This window comes from Phocoena phocoena, chromosome 1 (genome assembly GCF_963924675.1).
Source record: "Phocoena phocoena chromosome 1, mPhoPho1.1, whole genome shotgun sequence".
Lineage (NCBI taxonomy): Eukaryota > Metazoa > Chordata > Mammalia > Artiodactyla > Phocoenidae > Phocoena > Phocoena phocoena.
The window spans coordinates 140,235,461-140,258,520 of NC_089219.1; the positions used below are offsets into that span (position 1 = coordinate 140,235,461).

A 23,060-nucleotide genomic window follows, 5' to 3' on the forward strand; every position below is an offset into this window, starting at 1 on the left:
TGACGTACATAACCTGGTGCCTTCCACCAGCAGTGAATGGAGACTGCCAATTTCAACACCGAGATAAAGGGACAGAATTGATAACCTCTCTAGCAATGAGTGTTTTATTTTTTTAAACTCTTGCTAATTTAGTTAAGAATAAAAATGATACCCCAAGGCCAGTTTATTCTTTTGCATGTTTGGATTATTTTTATTTTTTGAAATGGATTGTCACCTAATTTGTAATGCCCTCTTTTATGCCATCTTCTCTTACCCTCTTTTTCAATGTCTAATTACTTTTTCAAGCCTCCATATATGTACCTCTTTTATCTATTTCTGATTGACTAACCCAATTTTCTGCAGCACTGATTTTAATATTTATGCAATGATGATCTTATTGCTTCTGTCATGGAGTGAGTGCATCCTGCTGTTCCTGTTTCTTTATAGGGATGTTTCTTTTTCTTTCCCTGAGAATGAATAACAGCTGTTCCCTGAAAATTTCTCGCGTGGTATGCAAGACTTGTTTCAGGGGGTTGATAATTGCTTCTAAGACTTTTCTTGCTTTTCATTTTTTTTTCTGGGTACATAGCTTTCTCATTAGGGCCAGATTTTTTTTTTTTCTGTTTTCTTATACTTCCTCTTCAATTTTTGGAGTGTTTACTATAAGGAAGCTAATTTTAAATTTCATTTCTACCTGTTCGGAGGTTGGGATCAGGTCTGTCAGAGGTGCTCTTTTGTTCTCCATTATCCCATTTGCTATTCAGTAAGCAGCGTTGCAATTCTAGTTGAGCCCATAGACCAGACCATTTGAAGGGTCTCTCTTCATCTCGTTCCAGCATGTGGTTGTTGCCAATATGTATCTCCTGAAACAGGTCGATGGAGCATTTTAAAAATGTGCCGTTAGTGTGGTAGATTAAAAATAAAAATTTTCTTCTGAAGTTTTTCAGTTCTTACTACTCCTTGTATTTAGCTATATATATTTGATTTATTTATGCACTCAGTTAACTTTTCAGAAAATTTCCTGTAGGTGTTTTTGCTTTTTAAAATTTATACCAGGAAATCTTTTCCTTCCCATTCTGATTTTTCGCAAAAGACAAGAATTGGGCATCAGATAATGACACAGTCTAGAGACAAGAATTGGGCATAGTAGCATTGGTTTGGAGCCAGAGGAAAATGGATGTGGACCCTGATCACACTTAACTACCTGTGTGACCTTGGCAATTTAAAAAATATTTCTGAACCTCAGGTTTTTTCAACTGTAAAACAGTAAAAAATCATACCCCCCTTACAAGATTGTTATGAAGATTAAATATGGAAAGCACCTAACAGGTTGCCTGGCACAGGGCAGGTTTCTAATAAATGATTGCTGCTCTTTTTAGTAATATCATGACGTTTAAAGTGGCGAGAAAGCAGTCAGTGCTATGGTGATGTAGGTGTGACTCGAAGGGTAGGAAAGCTACGACTCCGGATTCACAGTTAAACGGTGGAGGTTGCTCTTATAGAAAAAATGAAATAAACCAACAAAAACCCCATTGGACCAAGAGTCATAAAAAGGAGGTTCTGCCAGTATCTCTCCCTCTGTGTTCTTGGTGAAGTGACTTCACTTTTGGGGCTGCGTCTTCATGCATAAAATGAAGGGGTCCTGCAACCATGATGGCTCCGGACTCTCAACTCTGTCCAAATTCTCTATCCTTACCACTCTCCTAGGTATGAAAGTCGCCTTTTGTTTTTGCTTTTTACTGCATATCTGATCATGTTACGGTTTAACACCCTTCCTCCAATGGCTTTGTGTTGCTCTCAGGTTCTGACCTGAGGTGGGGTTGACCCCCCGCTGCCTGTCTGGGTTCCTCCCCACCACACACACTTTGGCCAAACTCCTTCCCACCCGGAGCCTGCAGTCCTGCAGTTCCCACCGCGGATTGCCTTCTCTCCCACTTACCCTGACCTGCTCCACCTACCCTTATCTCAGCCCTGAGGTCCTTGCCTCAGGAAAGCATCCTCTTACCCCTCCACCATCTTTCCTTTCTCCCCACAGATTCCACTGTACCGCTTGGAACCCCGTACAGCTCTTTTGTAATGCTTACCACAATGGTAATTAAAGTTACTTGCGTAATATTTGCCGTAGGCCACCTCTGGTTGTTAATGGCTGTTTCCGCAGTACCTCACTTACTGCCTAGCATGTTATAAGTGCTAAATAAATATTGGTAGGATGAATGAATGGATAAACGAATAAATGTAATCTTTAACATAATGCTAAAAGAGGCAAAGTCTTTGATTTTTAATACTTCCTGTAGATCCAAGACTTAGCCAGGTTGGATGCGAGGGAAGAACGAATGCTTCATAAACAATTTAAAAAATAAATCGGTTAAGAATCCGCCTGCCAGTGCAGGGGACACGGGTTCGAGCCCTGCTCCGGTAAGATCCCACATGCCACGGAGCAACTAAGCCTGTGCGCCACAACTACTGAGCCTGCTCTGTAGAGCCTGCGAGCCACAACTACTGAAGCCCTCGTGCCTAGAGCCTGTCCTCTGCGACAAGAGAAGCCACCGCAATGAGAAGCCCACGCACCACAACGAAGAGCAGCCCCTGCTCACCGCAACTAGAGAAAGCCCGCATGCAGCAATGAAGACCCAATGCAGCCAAAAATAAATAAATAAATTAATTTTTTTTAAATGTGCTAACGTGATATTTGGAGCTGTTGGTTCTTTCACATAAGAAAAATGCAAAATTAATTTCTATTTCAGTCCTCAGTTCCAGTAAGAAGTGACCAGCTCTGCTATACCCTTTCAAATTGCAAAGTGAGGGGTGCTTGGTGGTGGTTCATCGTGGAGCCTTTTCTTCTGTATTTGGTGCATGTCTTGGCCTTGGAGGTGCATCTGTTCCTTTGCTGTATCCAGACCTTCCCTCAGACCATGACACCCAGACCCATGGGGACTGAATCAGTTATAGAGTGAGTACACCTGAGAATAGGTGAGATCTGTCTGGGGGAGAACCTGCCAGAGCAGTCCTGATCTCCATATTTTCTTTGAATCCCTAATACCTGCTACCTTGCCTGGTCCACAGTAACCACTCTGAAGAGGATTGTTGAGTGAAAGGTACTTGTTTCCTTTTCTTTCCCGTCTGTGGATAATGACGCCTTTCATTTACATCTCATTCTATAGTTTATAGAGTGCTTTCACGGACACCAGCTCATTGGAACCTTGCATGCCGTGAGGAAAGTACGGCAGGTATTTTCATCTCCATTCTAAACTGATTTTAAAAAGGAAAAGAAAATACCAGAGGAGTATTCCTTGCCAACTGTTGCCTGAGAGTTACTTTGTGTTTTTTTTAGAATGAGGTGGGATTTATATTTTAATTTTATAACTGTAAACTGCCTAGAGTTAAGGAGCTGAAACTCAAAAAATCTCTGCCTTCTAATTTCTAAGGTAAAGACATCCATTGCCTCTCATGCAACTTTTCTGCTCCATAAATTTTTTGCTTCTTTCTCTCAACATAAAAGATGGGATAAAGAGACACTATTATAAATTATGATTTCTTTTACACATTTAGGGTTTTTTTTCATTTTAATGATTTAGACTCTATAGTTTAGGAACTTTTCTGTTCCTTTTATTGCCAAGTATCTATTGATTCAGCAAGCATATATTGAACATCTTCTATGTGCCAAGAACTGTACCAGATGTTTGGAGTAAAATTAGGATATGATTCCACTCTTTGAGTTGCTCACAACTTAGCAGGGGGTGCAGATACATAAATAATTAAAATACAGGTAAACCAGTGATATTGTAGAGGTAGGAAAAATTAGGAGAGAGGCCAAGCAAAAAGATAACTTCTCAGAGAAAAAAATGGGTGGGGGGGCAGAGGGGATCACCCCAGGCAGAAAGTACAGAAGGATGGGTCCCTGATGTGGAGAATAGTCCAAGGTAGTTGTAGCAAAGAGGAGCAATGGGGGACGATAGGGCTTGAGAGGCAGGATGGGTAGACTTGAAGGTCTTATGATGGTATAGCTCAGGCATTCTCTAGGTAACAGGGAGCACTTGATATTTTTTAAAGCAGGTATGTGATATCAGATTTTTTAAAAAAATAACTGATATTAACGTGTTCCCTTCTAGCAATTCTGAGTTCCAAATTAGAGATTTTGAGAGCAAGAAGTGAAGTGAAGCAAAAAGCAATGATTTGTTGTGAGAAAGTGAACCCCACTTACACTAGCTGTCATTTCTGCTAGCAGCGAAAATGACTCAGGACAGCTGTGTGGGAGATCAGAAAGAGGAGTGGATAAAATCGAACCATATGGCTTTGGCTGGTCCCCTGAGGTCTTAGTTGTGATGTTAGGACTCACTATCAGCCATCCAAACACAAGGACAACTAAGTAGAACCTAAAAGAAATTCCAAAAGTATATTCCTAAAAGTATATTCCAACGGAGAAAAAGAATCCTCATTTTCCATAAACTATCCAAAGCTTAAACCAACAAGGTCAGATGTTTTTGCTCTTTGAAACAGTTCCCAGTCATTTCGCAACTCTTTACAGCATCAGATGCTCAAACCACGTCAAACAGCATAATTCCTGTTGAGTGGCACTTTAAAACAGCAAATGAGATGTCAAAGAAATGGTGAATTGAGAACCATTTTTTTCCTCCTTTCTTACGAAAAAGTTAACTGAAAGCAAGTGTGGTTCAATGGGTGGACTTCAGTTTAGGTAATTAAGTTTGTGGTTTCTTGTATGTGTACTAAAAGCTGGGTGCTTACACCATCAAAGCCAAATTCAAATTCCATCTGAAGCCTTACTATCCCTTCTCGGAAAGAAGGACAAATACAATACAACCCACTGATTGTGTTCCGGTAGACTTTGGGAAGTGTATTTCGAGAATATTTTCCAAGAGTTTGACTGCTTCCTCAATCTTCAGAATTTCCCATTAGCTTTGAACCCTGGCAATCTACATTGAATTAAATAATTTCTATTAATAGGACATGTTGATTATCCTAGGAAACTTGAAGTGATGTAGTTATTAGCATTAAGTTCTATTGTTCCCTCTGCTGAATATGACATTAAATCATTAAAAAAGAAATTGTAAGAAATCTTACTCTCATGGCCATTAACATGAGAGATGAGACATTTTCCATCATTTTAATGTACAGTCTACAGAGGGGATAGCTGTATGTCCACGGACACATCTTTTAATCTCTCTGGCCTCAGTTTCTTCATCAGAAAACAGGAGATTTGAACCAGCTGACATGGAAATAGTTGGCACTTTATTATAAACATGTATTTCTCTTACATATAGTCCTTGCATACACACTCCAGGGCTGTCACGGAAGCTTCATAGTTTCAGAGACTCAGAGTCCTTCTCTCCTGTTGCTGCGCTATGTTCAACACACAGCTTCCCATTAGCTTTTTAACCCTGGTGGTTAAAAATGCTGCCCTAGCGCCTGCCATCATGTCCACATACCAGCCAATGAGAAGAGAGAAAGGGCCAAGGGGAAGACGCATCCATTCCTTCAAAGGCGTGATCTAAAAGGCGTGATCTAGCTTCCACTCAGCCAGCTAGTCATATGGTCACAGCTAGCTGTGAGAGGTGTGAGGTGCTGTCCTATCAGGTAGTTGTCATCTATACGTCTCCATATGGGAGGAGGGGGGCAGATGTCTAAGGACAACTAACGGTCTCCTGGCACGACATCTGAGGTCCTTTCCAGTTTTAAAATAAATGATAACAAGTGCAAGTCCCAGGTCTAATTTCTCATCTGCCTGTGAAAAAAATTCAGACCATGTCTGTTTCCTGCAAGTACCTGTTTGAAAGTGCTGGTAACAGAGGAGGCAGGCGGAGAAAAGCCCAGCAGAGGGTGACATTGTAAAGCCCGTGGAGAGTAGCCCGATGGAGCACATTCTGTGTGAAAAAAACTGATTACTTGAAAACAAAGAAATGTATTTGTTCCTCTCTATACTTCCCTTATCACTCAACAAGAAACAAATTAACTGAGACCGTAATTTCTTCTTACTACTTTCATATCCAAGTTTTGTTTCCAGTTAGAAGGGAGAATCAAGTTAGTTTCTGTTGGATACAAATTACTGATTTCCTCCTTTGCCCAGCCCAGGATATGGCTGGATAGAGCAAGGGGGCATTGTAAAGGCAGACGTGTTATGGCTGATGTTTGAATTAGCTACAGCTGCATGTTTAACCTTTAAAAGTAAAAGGATCCTGCAGAACTCCTTTTAACAGGGTGTATGTTTACCACTGGGGATGTTCGCTAAATCTGCTCCTTCTGAGTCCATGGGGCACCTCTTTGCCCATGGGACCATGTGACTTGCTTTTCCTAAGGGAATATGAGTTGGAGATGATATGTGTCACATTTAAGGGAAAACCTTAAGAGGCAGTGTAGAATTCTACATATTCCATTCTGCCTGCCATGGCGACCGACAAAGTTCTTGCTTACTGGTCACTTTGCCTCTGCATCCCTGAGTGAGGACATGACATGGTGACATGGAACAGCTCCCCTGCTGACCTGTGATGGGCATGTAGCATGAATAGAAAGAAACCTTGTTTATAAGCCACTGAGTTTGGGGGATGTTTGTTACCACAGCATAACCCCCTGGCTGACACAAATAGAAACTAAAAAATGCCCCCACCTCTGATGGGGGTGGGGGACAGTTACTACTCTATTCATGAAAGTGAAATCATTAAACAAAAACCCATTATTGTTAATAAGTGCCAAAGAAATCCAGTGTATAATGCACACATCTTTTTGTCCCTTCTAAAAGCTTTTACCCAAATACTAATAACTTGTGCTCAAATTATTAAGTCAATTTAGTTGTCTTTTCATAGTAGTTAGTGACAATATTTTAAGTAAATGCCAATTCCTAAACTCTCACCTTAACATAATTTTTAGGGTATATGATATACCAAGGTTTTAAAAGAAATTGACAGACATAGTATATCCTTGAGTCTGGCAGTTTTCAGTATTTTGAGTTATAGAAACTTGTGATCTAGTTTTGGAAAAAAGCTTTTTATGCTATAAAGTTCTGTTTGTAGTTCTGAGGCCCTGTACCTTGGAGCAGAAACGGTGACTTTTTGATCTGTAACCTGTGAATGCCATGAACAACATAAATGCCATCATACCAGTTTTCCCCCAAAATATTTAGCATTTTTTAACCATTTAAAACAAGTATCAAAGTATACTTGTAAATTTTCAAATAACTTTTAAAAAATTATTTTATTTGAAAGCCAACTCCAAAAACAAACAATAATAGCTAACATTCATTGCATGTTTACTATCCACCAGGTATTCTAAGTGATTCCACAAATTATCTCTTTAAATCTTCATAACAGTCCTCTTATACATAAGAAAATTGAGGCACAGAAAAACTAAGAAATTTACTGAAACCCATGTAGTTGCCAGTGAAGGAATTGGTTTGAACCCATGTCATTTGGCCCTCGAGCCTCCATTTATATCCACAGTGCCTTCTCTGGGGGCGGGAGTGTTGGGAACCCCCAAAGTCCTCCTGTCTGTTGTTGATTTTGCCCAACTGTGTAAGTAGCAGCGCAAATGAAATATTGATTACACTTCTTTCCTCATTTTCCAATTACAACCAGTATGTGATCACCACCCCCTACCTCCCAGAAATACTAGTTTTATTTGTTTGGTTTTTGTTTATTTATTTTAAGTAAAACTCTCTAAAGGACTAACTTACAGCGTCATCCTAAGTGAATATGCTTCCATTGTTATTAGAATAAGCCTTGACCTGGTGATCTGCTGTGCATCTGGCCGGCCCTTCTCATCTCAGCAGGTAGAATCATGACTTCACTTCAGTAGGTCCTAGACTAGGACATTTACAGGTGGCCTATCTGGATCTCTTCAGGTGACAGAATAAGGATATAAATCTTGTGCTCAGACCCTAGCAAAAATGATAGGAAGAAAATATCAGATCCTTAAATATTTACTTAGGGATCTCATTGTGGTCCCCTGATGACGCTGCAGGTACAGAGAGCCTAATTGCTCAGCGCGTCCTCCAGTTAAGACTTTAAAAGCAGGGCCCTGGATTCCTTCTTTTGCGTGATAAGCATAGCAGACTTGGCAGTCCAGATGGGAAGTGCATGATCTTGGTTGGCTTTTTGAGAAAGGTGTGCCTAGGACTGTGTCTCCATTTAATGATCTGGAAGCCAGCGGGTGTCACAGGCTGGTGTGCAGAGTTACTGAGTCAGAACTGTCTGAGCTTGAGTGGAAAGGTGACAGTATTCCACGTGGCTTCTGGCAAGTGTGGCGTGTCCACGTGGCCAGCCATCCTTTTACAATCTCTTGTGCAGTAATTGCTGAATTTGCTAAAGTTGAAGGTTCTGGGGGAAAAGGAATGAGGGTGGTTAATCGCCTGAACTGTGCTCTTGTTTTTGGTTTCAGGCAAATTCCTCCTCCATACAGGGTGCAGTCATCTTTAGCTTGTCAGCACGTTATTGTCACATGTTGGGAGGCTCATCAGCTTAGCCACTTACAGTGAAAACCCCATCCCTTCTGCATGATTTCACCTGCAGATCTCACCAGACGCGGGGATCCTGCGGTATAGTACAGCACAAGGCCATTCCTATAGTAATGCTAATAGCGAGTACCGTGTGCCGGGCCCAGTTCTAGACACTTTACATGCCTTAACTCATTTCTTACTAATAACAACCTATAGAGAAGATTCTTTTACTGTCTCTACTTTACGGATAAAGGAATTTTAAGTACTTAGGGAACTTGCCTGGGGTCATGCAACCAGTAAAAGTTGGACCTGGATTCACACCCAGGCAGTCTGGCTCTAGTAGCTGAAATGACCCAATCACTGTTCACCGTAGTGTTCACTAGAGGATGGTAAAGTATAGGATCAATCGTGATGCAGAGGAAGGAAGGAAGTATTTTAGCAGAACATGTTACTTGTTATCAGCAGAAGGTTATAGATTTACCAGACAAGCAGGTCAGAATTCTGAGCTGCTATTGGACGAGACAGTTTCATGTAGGAGAATCTTTTATCCCCTCTATATGCAGAGTTAGTGGAGTTTTGTGGGTATCATAACAGAGGGTTGTTGCATAACAGAGAGTTATGTGTAAGCCCTAGTGAGCTTATGCATAGGTAGCTCATTAGAAAATCTCTACAGAGTACGTGTGTGGATCATGTAGCAATGACGAGACAGCACTGGTGGTCTTTGTGTTTCCCTGAGGATCCAGCAGACCTTTGGGGAGAAGGAGTAATGTCCACTGTAGTGGACCCCGAGGTCCTGCAGAGCTCAGAGACTGCCGGCCTCCACGGCCACAGCATCCGTAGGGAGGAAAGAAAGAGTTGCAGTTCCATGGCCTTATCCGAAACTCTCTTAGACTGTGAACAGGGAAGAATGCTTTAAGGATGACGCTATGGAGTATGACTGGAACATTCTCCCACCCAAACCATGGAGGACTGAGAGCATGGCATCCACCTTACTGTGGGAGCCGAAGACGAGGGCTGAGGCTCACTGAAAGAGCAAGGTCCCATTGGGCAGTGGCCCAGATGCACCACTGCTGGGGAGGGAGCCCTCCCTCACCTCAGGAAGGACAGACCTGAGTGCTGACAGAGGGGGTGGTGGATGGGGAGGAATGGCTGGAGCCGGACCCAGAAGCCAACAGCCATGGCAGGAGCACCTAGGCTGACCCGGGTCAGGGCCAGCTGGGGCAGGGGCTGCCCATTAGAGGTGACTCCGGAGCAGGGCAGGGCAGCAAGGAGACCTTAGTGCCCTAATACCCGCCCCGGGTTTCCCTGCCAGGAAAACTGGGAGGAGTCCTGGGGGGGGTGGTCCCAGAGCCTCTCCTGAGAGGAGGCCATGTTTTTACTCACGTCCTTGGGTTTTCCTTCCTCAGACCAGTGTAGCCTGGGAAGCAACAATGATAATCAAATTATATTGTCACTTACTTGTCATGTACTAAGTGAGAAGTCAACTGGTTGGTTTAATAACCATTCAGGGCCTTCTGAGTTGCTCATTTATGTGTTTAAAGTGATCATTTGATATCATCTGTAACCAATTTGTCTTGGTTTTTGGCTCTAGACACCTGGATATTTTGGCTCTAGACATACTGTACCAGGGAAATTCTAGCTTTCTAGAATTTCCCTGGTATAGTATGTCCACTGTATTGTTACAAGAAGTAGATTTTTTTTTTCCTAAAAAAATTTTTTATGACTTCTGGCAGTAGAAACAGATAGATGTATTTAATAATTTGGTGAAATGTCATCAGGAATATCGTTTATTTTAAAAAATAACTAAATATGTATTTGTCTTCATTATTTTGAAACTCAAAGTTTGCTGGTGGTGGAAGACCTGTAGTGATTTCAAATGCTTTTCTCTAGTAAGGAGGATTATTTTTGCTATTCTCAAGCACCACTGACTTCTAGTACTCTTTATAGTTTTTTGTAAAAGATAAGAGGTTTTTCCAGAACCATTTATTCTTCCCAGGAATTGAAGCCAAATAAGGAAGGAATTAGTTGAGTTCTTATTTGGTTTGAGACTATTATGATGTTTCCTTTAAGTAGTTTTGGAAAATACAGATACATTTGATCCCCATCACTCACTCTATTTTTGTTTTTAAACTTCTGGTTCAGCAACATTAAAGGGAATTAATATTTGGATTTAGATCACTTCTGATTTAAGACTGATAGCTTTAAGGTTCAAGGTCACATGTCTTGAAATCACTTAACGTTCTGTGCATTTTTGAGAAAGCAGTCAAAACAAGATGTTGACTTCTACTGCCAGACTCAAACTTCAGTGATTATTTCCTTTATAAAATTCATCATTTAATAGAAATTTAAATGATAAGATAGTGGCTTAGAGCTTGAGGCATGGTGGCTTGCTCTGTCATTTTGTAAGAAATCATTTAGAACTCTGCGATGCACCTTTTCCTTTTCATTTCTGATGATGCGTGGTATGTGTCCAAAAAAATTTTGAAATTCAGGAAACAAAGCAACCAGATGCCATTTTTCACCCATTAATCTAGCAAAATTGCTTTAGTTTGACCATATCTGGTGCTGCTGAGGTTTGAAGAAACCAACACTCTTGTGCTTTGTTGGCGGATTATAAATTGCTACTACTCTTTGATAGACAATTTGGCAATATCTTTCAGATTTTTGAATGCATATACCTTTTTTCTAAGTAGTCCACTGCTAGGACTTTACTGTATGTGGTGTATTAGTCATCTGTTACTGCATAACGAATTACCACAAATCTTAACAGCTTAAAACAACAAACATCTATTATCTCGCACACTTTCTGAGTTCAGGAATTGGGGGCAGTTTAGCTGTGTGGTTCTGGTTCAAGGTCTCTCATGACGTTTCCATCAAACTGTTGGCAGGGGCTACAGTCACCCCAGGGCTCGCCTGGGGCTGGAGGGTTCTTCTCCAAGCTCACTCTCCTGGTTGTTGGAGGCCTCGGTTCCTCATCACATGGGCCTCCCTACAGGCTACCTGAGTGTCTTCGTACCATGGGTGCTGGCTTCCCCCAGAACAAATGAACCAAGAGAAACAGCGAGCATGTGAGAGAAGCCCAAGAGGGAAGGCACAGTCTTTTATAACCTAATCTTGGAAGTGACATACCATCATTTCTGCCGTAGACTCTGGGTCACATAGACCAACACTGGTACAGTGTGGGAGGGGGCGATGCAAGGTACGAAAACCAGGAGGTGGAGATTCTCAGGGGCCCCCTTGGAGGCTGCCAACCACATGTGGCTACTTTAAAACAAACAAAAACTACAACTATATCACCAGCCTGAATGGTCGTCTCTATGTTACGTAAATTACAATATACATTATACTGTAGGATGTGTTGCAGGTGTTAAACAAAGGAAAAAGATCTCTGTAGCTATAAAAATCTTTAAAATATGCTATGAGGTAAATAAAGAATTCACGTAGAGGAAGCTTTATAGGATGATATATTTTATATGAATGTTTTAACAGTACGTATGTGATCTGGCAGAGCATACTTCTTTTTCTAGAATGAGAAACTGTTACTGGTGATGGACCTTTCATCTTTTTCCCTCTCTCCATTTTCCTAATGAGTAATTTTTTAAAATTTGGAATTGGGGTACGGACGTCTGCCCTAACACTGCTGTTGTCCTGCCCCTTTACCATCAGTGCCTCAGCCCTGCCCCACACTGATCTTTCTTTTCCAAGTCCCTGAGGACTGCAGGAGTTGCTGGGCTGTGACTGTTCCTACACTGGCCCCAGCTGTTCATTTGCAGCCCGTTTTCCTGTGGCGCACGGACTGGGTGACACGTGGACACTTCCTGCCTCAGGGTCTTCAGCCAACTGGGCAAGAATTTTTGTTTGAACAAGTTTTGCAAGTTCCAAGATGCCTGGTCTACCTGGAATCTCATGAATCATTGGGTTTTTGTCTCACTGAGGTTTCCTCCCAGCTGGCTATCCTGCCTTAAAACTCCTTTTCTTCGGAGGCAGGCTCTTGAGGTACGACTGGCCTGACTGCTTTCTTCTAGAAGCAGCATGTTTCTTTCTAGCCCTGGGGTTGAAATGCTTCAATGAAAATTCTGCTTTCAGTTGTGAAGTGACGAACTCAGTGTTTTGGTCTGCCAGCTTCTGCTTCTTACTATCTTTCAAATCCTCATTTATTCAGTAAGAGTAAGTAAATTTGCTAGGTACTTCCATTGTGCCCAGAGTCTGGTTATTTCTTCCATTACAGCATCTCCATGGCTCTCCTTTGCATTAATTCATTCCACAAATATGCAGTTAGCCTCGACTCTATGCCAGGACACTGTGTTAGGGACTGGAGAGAGAATCGTAAGCAAAAAGCCATGTCCCCTCCCCGAACCGACCTTACTGTTTAGTGGGAGTGACCGATACTACCGAATTAAGCATACAGATCAGTGACTACAGACTGATGATAAGTGCTATGAATGAAAAGCCCAGTTGCATATGTCAAGCAGGCAGACTTGCAGAGCCAATGATAGGAAATACAGTGTCTTTGTGCAAGTTAGAAAAAGCCATCCCCTCTCTGTGGACAAATTAAAAGGCAGCTCCTTCAGGTATATGCAAGCGTATAGGCACAGAGTTTGGCAACAGATGGAGCCTATTTCTAGTTCACACAAAGGAATCATTTTTTCCAGGCCTGTGTAGCCCAGTACCAGGGCATGTGACTTGGCTAGTAGAGCAGCCTTCCCCTCGCCCGCCTTTATCAGGAACCCTTATTTCGAACACAGTCTGCCCAACCAAAGGGGAGCTGGCTGATCTGGAGGGTTGGGTAAGGCCTAAAGGCTAAGTTAACCAGACAAAGGGGAGGGGGGCGGAGTGATGAGGAAGACAATCCAGAGCCTTCCAGGCAGAGAAAACTGCACGCTAAGGCCCCCAAAGTACAAGAGAGCCTAGGATATTCCAGGAACAGAGACTAGAGAAGGAGAGTGAGCGGAAGGGTAGGTTGAGCCGAAGCCGGAGCAGCCAGAAAAGGCCACACCACGCAGGGCAGGGTCTTCCTGGACCAGTCAGGAGGCCCAGATTGAGGATGGCCCCAAATGCCAAGCTAGGAAATTTGGACTGGAGTACCATTCTTTTATTTGCAGAGGGTCTGAATTATTCTGCCTCCTTTTTGTCTTTAAGTATAATCCTTCTTTGCTTGTATAAATTTGTGTTTATGATCCTCCTTCCTTGCCAATTAAAGGCACATAAATGCTTCTTTCTCTCCTAAAGAATTGCAAATGGCATGCATGCTCAAGGCAGGTTCTTGGGCTTGCTGCTGGGCACATGGTTTCTGAGAACCCCAAGGAGGAAATATAAGGAAATCACAAGGAAAGTCTGTGCCTTCCCCCATGACCAGCTCCCCCACACACATACACACATGCACACAACCACAGGAATGTTCTCTGCGACGTACCAAGTCGAGAAAATAAAGCCAAATGTGTTTGTCTGTTTTACTCTGGCAGCATTTCAGGTATTTAAATTTTTAGATAACATCTTAAATTAATTTAACTTGAATACGTTAAGTGAACATATCCTATCAGTTATGAGGAGAACAATCCAAATGAATATGCTGTTCTCTAGGAACGTGGTGTGGGTGAATATCAGACATTGTTTGACATTCACGACGACCATCTGAAGTATTGACCTCGGGCATCAGAACGTGCATCTGCAAGGCAGGCAAATCAGGTGATTGGAAACAGATACCTGCCCCCTGCTGCCTCCTCGGCACCCACTCCGCTGGCTCCTACCCCTCGTAACCACTGCTGGAGGTTGCTACAGCCCTATGAAGGCCATTACTCTCTGCTGGGCCTCACCTCCCTCCTCCTCCTCCCTCCCTCTTCCTCCCCCCTCCCTCTTCCTCCCTTCTCCTCCCTCCTCCTCCCCATCCTCTTCCCTCCTCCTCCCCATCCCCCTCCCTCCTCCCCCTCCTCCCTCCTCCTCCCTCCTCCCCCTCCCTTCTCCTCCCTTCTCCTCCCTCCTCCCCCTCCCTCCTCCCTCCTCCTCCCTCCTCCCCCTCCCTCCTCCTCCCTCCTCCCTCCTCCTCCCCCTCCTCCCCTCCCCTCCTCCCCTCCCTCCTCCCTCCTCCCTCCTCCTCCCCCTCCTCCCCTCCCCTCCTCCCCTCCCTCCCCCCTCCTCCCTCCCCCTCCCTCCTCCCCCCTCCCCCTCCCTCCTCCCTCCTCCTCCCTCCCCCTCCCTCCTCCCCCCCTCCCCTCCTCCTCCCCCCTCCCCCTCCTCCTCCCCCCTCCCCTCCCCCTCCCCCTCCTCCCCCCTCCCCCTCCCCCTCCCCCCTCCCCCTCCTCCCCCTCCCTCCTCCTCCCCCCTCCCTCCCTCCCCCCTCCTCCCTCCTCCTCCCTCCTCCTCCCTCCCCCTCCCTCCTCCCCCCTCCTCCCCCTCCTCCTCCCCCCCTCCCCCTCCTCCTCCCCCCTCCCCCTCCCCCTCCCCCTCCTCCCCCTCTTCCTCCAGGTACCCTAATAGGGTGCTTCCCAAAGACCTGCTGACGCCTCCTGGTGGTGGTACCTCAGCTGCACACTGAAGGAGAGAGTCGGCAGGTACCAGACACTGGTCAGGCAGGACAATAAAGGTGCCTTTTGGCAGTGTAGTAACTCACATCTCCCCTCTGCAACACACACACACACACACACACACACAGACACCCATGTGCACGCACAAGCCCACACTAGTCGGGAAGGCGAGGCTGGTTACATTGGCCCTGAAAGAAGTGGGCCAGCAACCTATACTGCCTGACCCTGCTCAGTGTTCTGGTGGGGACGTTCGTTTGTTTCACTCACCCTCATCACAGTTTCATTGTAGGTGTCTTTGTGCTGTATACGTGGAATCTACGTTGAGTACTTAACCAGTTCCTAAGGGGTCTGTAGACAGAATTCAGGAAGTCTATGACATGATTGAGGGAAACAAATTAACATCTTTATTTTCACTAACCTCTGACGAAAATTTAGATTTCTGATTAGGACAAATAGGTAGGGTACCTTCCTTTGGAGAAGGAAATAAGGTGTCTAGGAAAACAACACAGTAATTATGAACATAGGCAACAAACCAGTAGCACTACCTGTGACTTTTCAACAATAGAAATCAGATGTTTTCATAGTACTTTAAAGTTATTGTAGATATTATTATTTGTTAAAGTCATTGAAATATTAATGCTCATCACTGCTTCAAAATTACCATAGTTATCAGATCCTATAGTGTATCTTCTTATTTAATACATTAATAAAGAATATATATTGCTATATCACATATTTTTTTCCTAAAAATATTTTGATAACTCTATTTTGTTATAATTTTTGTCCTTTATAACCCCATGTGTTTATTTTAGGAATCTCAGAACACAATTCCAAGAAAAGGTACATTGGCTTTACCAGACTGCCAGAGGGGTCCATGGCACAAAAAGGTTCTGAACCCCGTGTGGTGGAAAGCGCTTGAGCTCCAGGCTTAAATCCTGCTCAGTCCCCTAGCTGTGTAACCTTAGAATAGTAACTTCTGAGCCTCAGTTTCATTATCTGCAAAATGGTTTAATAATAGTGATGATGTAGGTAAAGTAGGTGAAAATCTCAGTTAAGGAAAGGACTTATCCTTTTCCCTCTAGTTATATACTAAAAAGTGTGAGGCCTTGTTTAGAGTACTCTGCTTTTAAATTGATAAAGTAGAATCACTAAGAAATCACTTAAAATCCTCAAATCTGTTTTCTTTGCCTTTTGTTTTCTCTGTTAACAGCAGTGTTTTAAAATATAATAAACCTGTATTTAAATATATGTATTAAATATATAAAGTCAGGGGAAGTATCATATATACTAACATTTATACCATTTTAGTTGTTGCATTTTAAAATATTTTAGTCTCTCTTTTTCTGTTAAGGAAATAACATTGGATTCCCTACCCATTCTCTGCATGTAAGATAATATCTTTGTCGGCCTTTTTGTTTGATTGCTTTTGTGATGTGTAGAAATTCAGGTGTGGAGCAGCAGGGATGGTACTGCCAACTAGGCAGTTCTGGGACGTTCCTGGCAGGTGTTTTTTCCCTAGTCCATCACTTTTCCTTCTAATGAAAAATTTATTAGTAAAGTCCCAAAATTATTCTGTTTTATGTATTCATATAGTGCTAATTTTAGATAAGTATATACGTCACCAAAAAATCTAATTATATATAGAAAGTGCCTTTAGAATGATAGTTAAAAAGCAAAATGTAGTAGTTGATTGGAGATGTTAATGGTTATTTTTCCTTAATGTACCAGTAACTATTGTATGTTGTTGTGTAAAAACAAATGGTATAAATAGATGTTTAAGTATCAAAAAGATTTAAATATCAAGGAAAGCATTTTGTGCTAGATCAGATTGTAAGGCGTGTTAACGTCTGTTTTTAAAAACCTTTTGAAAGGAAAGTACATTAATTTGTTTTAATTTTGTCGACTACCCAATTTTCTTCACCCAACTTTTAAAAAAGAGGCAAATTGTAATGCTGCCCACAGCACGTTTGCTACCTAAATCTCTCTTAGCTACCTTCTGGATTTAATCTGCAGGACTGATGAGCAGAATTTGTGGCAGTAAACCTGGCCGTCCAGAAGTCAAGTTTCTTCTAGTTTTGTGAAGATGGACTTATTGGACTTGGTTAAACCATAACTGGCTGTTGAGAGCTTGAGATAGTCTAGTCTAGTCAGTGACATGATGAAAGACCAGGACATGTATTTTTTAATGGATTTTTTCAGCTCTATTGACGTATATTTGATGTGTCTATACTTAGATATACAAGGTGATTTAATATATGTATCCATTGTGAAATACCACAGTCAAGTTAATTAATACATCCATCACCTCACAGTTACTTTTTTTTTTGTAGTGAGAACACTTAAGAACTACTCTCTTAGCAAATTTCAAGTATACAATACTCTACTGTATAGTAGTATTCACTGTAGTCGCCATGCTGAACAGTAGATCCCCAGAACTTGTTCATCTTCTAACTGAGAGTTTGTCCCCTTGACCAACATCTCCCCATTACCGCCACCCCACAGCCCCCGACAAAAGATATATTTATAATTATATATATAATTATGTCCAAATAATTCTGGACAGGGTGGCTATGAAAAATTTTAAAAGAGCAACGAAAAGGAACTTGGTATCTCAAATATCAAAATATATAGTAAATTTGCAATAATTAAAACAATGTACTGCAGGCATAAGAATCAATGCAACAGAATAAATAGCCCTGAAATACACAGAAAGACACACACACACACACACACACACAAAGTTGGTGATCACTTGGAACACAGCAAACCAGTAGGGGAAGAAATGGATTATTCAGCAAACCACATACCAAAATACACTCCAGAGAAATAGAGAATTATGTGGGGTTTAAAAAAAATTTTTTTTTAATCTAGAAGAAAAAAATAGGTGACTATTTAACCAATACTGGGATGGGGACATATTTTGAAATGTAAGAGCAGTGGAAGAAACCACAAGTGAAAGAATTACTTTATTTCACCATGTTTCATTAAAGATATAATAGTTATGAGTGTGAGGAACTAAACCAAGAATACCACAAATAAATGGAGGGTTTACTAGAAAGGGATCTTGGATTAATTCACAGGGAAGGACAGTGATTGGGCTGGGCCTTCCCAAGGCTAAGACAGAGAAGCTACTCTAGAAGGACCAGGGATCTGAGCACTGGACCCGGGCTCAGTTACACAACCAATGTCTGCTTCTTTCTGGCTAGCTGTTCCACCCTGGACCAGCTATTCCAACCAAGGCCAGCAGGAGGGAGGACCCACTGCCTTCTCTGGACAGGAGCAAGTTCTCTGAGAAGAGAATGTGAGTTGGACAGAAAAGGGCTCAGAGCAGGGCAGGGATGATGCATGCCTAATATATGCAAATTTGAAACTCCTTAGAACAAAAAATACAGTAAATGTTTAAAAGATAAATACCACCCAGTTAAAAAAAAAAAATGCAACAAATATTACCCCCAAAATATTAAATATCTTTAACATAGAAAGGGGTTTTGTCAGATAATAAGGATATCCTGAACAATCCAGTTTTTCAAATGGGCAGAGGACATGAATAGACAGTTTGCAAAAAAAAAAAAAAAAAAAAAAAAGAAAAGAAAATAGTGTAGTGTACATGGAAAAAGAAGATTAACCTTATTAGTAGCAAAAAAAAAAGCAGGAGAGCAGATTTAAGAAAACAATAAGATATATTTTTGGCTCTAGGAAATTGACATTTTTTTAATGCCTTTTTTTTTGGTGTTTTTAAAATCATGCTGTCAATTCTGGCAAGGGTAGAGTGGGCTAGACACTCATATCCTTCTGCTGAGAGTGTAAATTGTTACAGCCTTTCCGGATGGAAATATTTTAAGCCATGAAAATAGGTGCTCATGTTCAAATTGATCAAATAATTCTTCGAAGAAAAAGGCTGTCAAAGATATGTATAAAGATAGCTGTTGTAGCATTATGTATAATGGTAGAAATCTGGAAATAACCTAAATCCCCAATATTACCTAATGGTTACTTGATAGTTTATCCATATAATGAAATAAATGAAATAGTGTAAGCCATTAAAAATCATTTGTTCAAAGAATGTTATTTACATAATTCCAATTTTGTAGATAAACAGAAGAGAGAGAGAAAAACAGAAACAAAGAGATGTAAAACCAACAAAGAATTGTTAAGGCACTTGGTAGGGCAAGGTATTTATTTCCTACAATGAAAATGTTACCTCTTTTCGGTCTCAGACATGGGCACACCGCAGAAGGATGTTATTATCAAGTCAGAAGCACCCGACACCCTATTAGTGGAGAAGCATGCAGATTATATAGCATCCTATGGCTCAAAGAAAGATGATTACGAATACTGTCTGTCTGAATATTTGAGAATGAGTGGCATCTATACTGTAATGGATCTCATGGGACAGCTACATCGCATGAATAGAGAAGAAATTCTGACATTTATTAAGTCTTGTCAACACGAGTGTGGTGGAATAAGTGCTAGTATTGGACATGATCCTCATCTTTTGTACACTCTTAGTGCTGTCCAGATTCTTACTCTCTATGATAGTAGTAATGTTATTGATGTAAATAAAGTTGTGGAATATGTTCAGAGTCTACAGAAAGAAGATGGTTCTTTCGCTGGAGATATTTGGGGTCCCACTAAGCAGCTGGTCTAACTGGAGTTAATGGTCTGCTGGAAGTTCCAGCATGCACTGTGCTAGATACATCAGCGTACAGGAGTACTGGAACAGAGGGGGCCAGTCTAAAAGATAAGGGCTGAATGCAGTGCAGGCAGGAGAGTCCAGCTGCTTCATGGGATGTGAAAATCTACTTTTATATAATAGGGAGAAATCGACCCAAGATTCTCCTTTTGTGCGGTGGCAACTTTGGCTCTATTGGGGAAGCTGGATGCTACTAATGTGGAAAAGGCAATCGAATTTGTTTTATCATGTATGAACTTTGATGGTGGATTTGGTTGCAGGCCAGGTTCTGAATCCCATGCTGGGCAGGATTCCTGGCTATTACTAGTCAGTTGCTTCGAGTAAATTCTGATTTACTTGGTTGGTGGCTTTGTGAACGACAGCTTCCATCAGGTGGACTCAATGGAAGGCCAGAGAAGTTACCAGATGTATGCTATTCTTAGTGGGTGTTGGCTTCCCTAAAGATAATTGGAAGGCTTCATTGGATTGACAGAGAGAAACTGCACAGTTTCATTTTAGCATGTCAAGATGAAGAAACGGGAGGATGCGGACAGGCCAGGAGATAGGGTAGATCCTTTTCATACTCTATTTGGAATTGCTGGATTGTCACTTTTGGGAGAAGAACAGATTAAACCTGTTAGCCCTGTTTTTTGCATGCCTGAAGAAATACTTCGGAGTGAATGTTCAGCCTGAGCTAGTGAGCTAGATTAGATCCCTTGATGCAAAAGGTGCTTAGTGTAGTTTTACTGTTTTAACATTTCAGTATTTGAAGTACTTAACAAACTTAATGGCTGCCATGTTAATATTTTGTACCTGAATTGTGTTGATTTTAATAAATTATATAATTATACATATTGTAAATTAGAGACATTTATTGTATCTTCAGCTTTCCGTTTTCTTCTGGAATGCTGTTATTCTGAGCATTAATATTTTGTTTATGCTTCAATGTATTTATCTTGTTTGTCTCCATAACAGCAAACTGAGTTGAACTCTATTTAGCTGATGAAGTCTTGTGTTCTGATTTTCCCATGTACTCCCTTGATATGTTATAGATAACTATAGTTAATATAAATTGGTCTTTGTCAATGAGAATGTTAACTGATAAAGAATTGATGAACCCCATAGGAATTAAAAGATGAAAAAAAATAAACGGCTGAAATTTGGGAATATTTCAAAAAAAGAAAAGAAAATGTTACTTTGGTTATCAGAAAAACAACAGCAATGACGTATTTGATATTTGTATCAAAAGTAAAATAGACGTTTTTATCATTTGGCCTAGAGAAGGGACATGCCTGTTCAGGAGAGTTGTTTCCATATATTCCTGGCATATTAGTTTAAAAGGATTAAATTAGTAAATCCATCTCTAAAGATCTAGGTCCATGCCTGATACTCATCATAGTACTTAGAAAATGTCCACTGTACATTCAGATCTCAAATCTCTATTCATACATGTGCAGAGAGCCCAAAGCCTGCTGTGTATATCTCCTTGATTCTTCATGCAATCTGGATGTGACTTTTCACAGGTACCAGGATGAAGGAAGATGTATTTTATTATTTTAGGTTAGGAAAGAACAGTTAGCTTTAAAAATAAATCCAAGAGAAATAAACTAATGCCATTTTTTTTCCTGAGAATGACTTCTGGATTTCTATTAATAATCCTAGGCTCAGTAGTTATTCCACAGTCTGTCTTTAAATAAATTTTTATTTTAAAAAACTATTGATAGTTTAGAATTCACAAAAATAACATCCTGCTGTTTATTCTTAAATCAAAAAAAGTCAGTGTCCGTTTACTGTTTGCCTAGCTCTGTGCTACACACTCTAAAGGCGCTATCTTATCCTCACAATTCTATGTTTATGGTTTTTACTCCTCTTTTCAGAAATAGAGGTTTCAAAGTCAAGTTAATAAGTGATGGCTTTGAACCTGTCTGCTTAACCGGGCTATCATGCGTCATTCATTCATTCATTTATTCACTCATCCAATGAATAAAACACATCAATTCAAGGAAGTCCGTGTATAGCAAAGATTTTTAACCTTTATGGTCCACTTCCTTTGTATCATAATTTATAAAATAAAATCTATGTATAATAAAAATTATGAACAGTCCCTTAATCATTTCTTGTAACTTAAATTGGCCTATAATAAATTCTTTAAATTGTGATGGTTGGAAATGGACACAAAAATTGAAGCTTTTTTATTGTTTACCATTAAATTCAAAAGTCTGTGTTATGTGTGTATGTCTAAGAACAACATAAACATTTTTTCTAACTCTGGAGACTGCAACCTCTAGCTAAAGAGTAGTCTTCTCCACCAACCCCCCCACTCTCTATTATCCTGTTGTATTTTCTTCTTACTACTTCTCACTACCTGACTTGATATTATCCATGTGTTTGCTCATTTGCATTGCCCCTTGCTTCACTACAATGAAAGTTCTGTTAGGGGACCAGGTTTTTGTCTTTTTTTTTTTCCCGTGCTTGCTCAGAGCTACTCGGTTCCATTTATGCAGAATGAATGAATGAATAGATGGATGAATGCATTTCTCTGCCTCTATCTGCTATGTTGGAGCAGAGGACTCCCCCCACCCCCACCATTTTGAGGTTTCTAAGCTGTACCAGGGCTTTCCAGGAGATACCTGATGGGTGACTTTTCCCAACATTACCATGTGGTACCACCGTTCCCCCTACCCCTCAGTCTGCTCTGACTTCCTGTGGGACCTGCTGCTGGAGCCCTAAACCCAGGAAGCCATCAGTGCCAGGCAAAGCCCCCATGAGCTGCTGCTGCTTCCTGCACCTACACAGCCCCTCAGGGCCCAAGCAGAGGGCACTGATGTCCACAGCCAGAGGCTGCTTCTTTCATTATGGAAGAATCCTCACCAAAGTCTACCATTTCGTGGAACTGTTCTGTGAGTCTTCTCTGCTGGTCTGGGAACGAGCGCACACACACTCACACCCACGTGCAGAGACACCTGTTACCTTCCTATCCCAAAGTTCTGGACCAGAGCTACCTTGTGCTCCTGAATTCTTTCAGGTTCTGGTGAAACCTCCCTTTCTATTTTTATCCCTAGGGCAGGGATTGGGACTAAGGGGAGAGATTATTGTGAGGCGGGGTGGGAGGCTTGACTCAATCAGAAGTCCTGAGTGAGGAAAAATTCATCACATCTCCACTTCAACACTGAGGCATTAGCTAACAAGCCTCCTGCAGGAGAAATAACTTCCCTGCAGGCCACATGGTACCTCCTGCAGATTGTCACTGTGTGGAACGGCCCGCTGACTCTCCAGGCCGTCTGGACACAATGGACCCCTGAGATGAACTCACTTTAGCCCCGGCTAGGATGGCTGCTAGAGGGTGATAAAGTTTAGCTGCTTCCTTTCTGCTTCATTTTGGACTGTACTCTAGAAAGATATGTAAGAAATGGTATTTCTTATTAGTAATTGCCCACTCTACTCC

General features: G+C 41.5%; 1 protein-coding gene and 1 pseudogene across 2 annotated transcripts in view; both read left to right on the forward strand.

Annotated features, from left to right (window-relative positions):
• Positions 1-23,060, forward strand: part of C1H1orf21 (chromosome 1 C1orf21 homolog) — a 372,503-nt gene that overhangs the window by 286,957 nt on the left and 62,486 nt on the right. The gene's annotated exons all lie outside the window — the stretch shown is intronic.
• Positions 19,163-20,321, forward strand: LOC136128034 (geranylgeranyl transferase type-2 subunit beta-like; annotated as a pseudogene).